The following is a 2,272-nucleotide window of genomic DNA, read 5'->3' as shown; positions in this document are numbered from 1 at the left end:
GGGCTTCATGATACACCCTTTTGTATGACACTGTTTGCGTATGAGCCCCTAATTGTGCTTTTGTGTGAGAGTTGCCCTTCACAGAATCCTCCTGGAAGACTTGTCGACATCAATACAGCACAGTGGGAAAACCGATACGTGCTTATTGTATTAAGAAAGATGCAGGGGCTGGGGTTGTGGCTCAGCGGTAAAAGCACTCACCTAGCACGTGTAAGGCCCTGGGTTCGATCCTCAGCACCACATATAAATAAATAAAATAAAGGTAGTGTGTCCAACTACAACTAAAAATATAAATATAAAAAAAGAAAGATGCAAGTTACAATCACATCCCAGAGATAACCCCTGTTAACATTTTGATGAATATCTTCTTCAAGTATATAATGTGCCTGTGTTTGAGCACACACTCTCTCTCTGTCTCTCACACACATGCACACAGACACACAGACACACACACACACACAATTTTAACTTAATCGTCATCTCTCACACCTCTACATGGACAAGCAGAATGGTTCATGGAGGTCAACCTTGGTCCTTTTTGAGAGTTCCTACTGAGACAAGTCTTACACAGTTGCCTCTACCCATTCCCCACCCCCCAAAAAACCCCCAACTTTCCTTCAGTTCTCTTTATCTTCTCTGCCTGGATCTTTCCTCCCCAGGAAGCAGGAGGGGGGTTGACTAAGGTCAGTCCCACGGAGAACCTCAGCCCTCAGCAGCACCCTCAAGACACTTGGTGGCCTGTAGGGTCCCCATACTCTCTTGTGCTGACTACCCCAGGCTGGAGATCCTTCCACAAGTATGATTTCCATCAGTGACATGGGTGTCGTGCGGGCTTCCCCAAACTGCCTCTGGTCGTGTTGACGGATGTATTTCCAATGTGAATTTGTAGAAACTGGAAGCCATGGTGAGAAGTAATGTAACCATCGTCTCAGAATTCCTCCTCCTGGGACTGTCAGCGGTGCCTGGACATCAGCCCCTCCTCTTCAGCCTGTTCCTATCCATGTACCTGGTCGCGGTGGTGGGGAACCTGCTCATCATCCTGGCTATCGGCTCCACCCCCACCCTCCACACGCCCACGTACTTCTTTATAGCCAGTCTATCCTGTGTGGACATCTGCTTCACCTCTGTCACTGTACCAAAGATGCTGCTGAACATCCAGACTCAGAGCCAGTCCATCCCTTAGGTTGGGTGCCTCATTCAGATGTATTTTCTGATTTTATTTCTAGAACTGGACAATGTCCTCTTGGCGATGATGGCCTATGACCGATTCGTAGCCATATGTCACCCTCTTCACTATGCCGCAACCATGAGCCCCGAATTCTGTGTCACCTCCTTGTCTGTGGCTCTGATTGTCACAAACATCTATCCCTTGGTCCACACCCTGCTTATGGATACACTGTCATTCTGTGCAAGTGTCAGAATTCAACACATTTTCTGTGAACTCTATGCATTGCTAAAGCTCTCCTGCTCAGATATCCATGTCAATGAGTTGGTTGTTTATACCCTGGGGAGCCTTCTTTTTGTGACCCCCTTCCTCCTGATTTCTCTTTCCTACATGCGCATTTTCTCAGCCATCCTAAGACTGCATTCTTCTCAGAGCAAGATGAAAGCTTTTTCCACTTGTAGTTCTCACCTTGCGGTGGTGTCCTTGTTCTATGGGACCCTGCTTGGGATTTATCTGTGGCCTTCCTCGTCTTACACAGTTGAGGATTCCGTGGCCGCCGTCCTATATGCAGTGGTGGCTCCCATGCTCAACCCCTTCATATACAGCCTAAGGAATGAGGACATGAAGGGGGCCCTGAGGGGCCTCTTCAGTTGAAGCAATGTCTGGTTTTGGTGACACCAACTTCTGCTTCTGAGCCAGGATGCCTTGTCTTTTCCTCCCCTTCACTGGGAGGGGACTGTCCCTCTCTCAAGACCCATCTCCCAAGCGTCTGGCTGTGTCCCACATTTCTGCTGTCTTCCACCTTCATCTGCTCAGTGAACCAGCACTCCCAGATTGACTTTGGTGTTCCTGGCCCTGGGGATGTAATTCCCGGGCATTCTGTATGTCCCACGTCCCTCGCCACCCGTCTGGAGCCCTGCCTGTCCCTTGAATTTGTATATGTACCGACTTAGGCCCTGTGTGGTCCCCAGAGGTAGGCAAATGGAGGATCAGAGAAGGGTTCCCCTTCTGCAGCCCCCAGGGGTAGGAACTGTTTGGATGGAGCCCAAGAGGTTCCTTTCACTTCTCAAGAACAACAGGCACAATGAGGTGCTCCTGTCCCTGGGC

The 2,272-nt window shown here is 49.5% G+C and overlaps 1 pseudogene; it reads left to right on the top strand.

Annotated features, from left to right (window-relative positions):
- Positions 1–701: 701 nt before the first annotated feature.
- On the top strand, positions 702–1,819 carry LOC139703195 (olfactory receptor 1N2-like; annotated as a pseudogene).
- The last annotated feature ends 453 nt before the right edge of the window (positions 1,820–2,272 follow it).

Source organism: Marmota flaviventris, chromosome X (genome assembly GCF_047511675.1).
Source record: "Marmota flaviventris isolate mMarFla1 chromosome X, mMarFla1.hap1, whole genome shotgun sequence".
NCBI lineage: Eukaryota > Metazoa > Chordata > Mammalia > Rodentia > Sciuridae > Marmota > Marmota flaviventris.
Note: the sequence above shows the minus strand (reverse complement) of the source record. Positions and strands in the feature narration are given on the sequence as shown.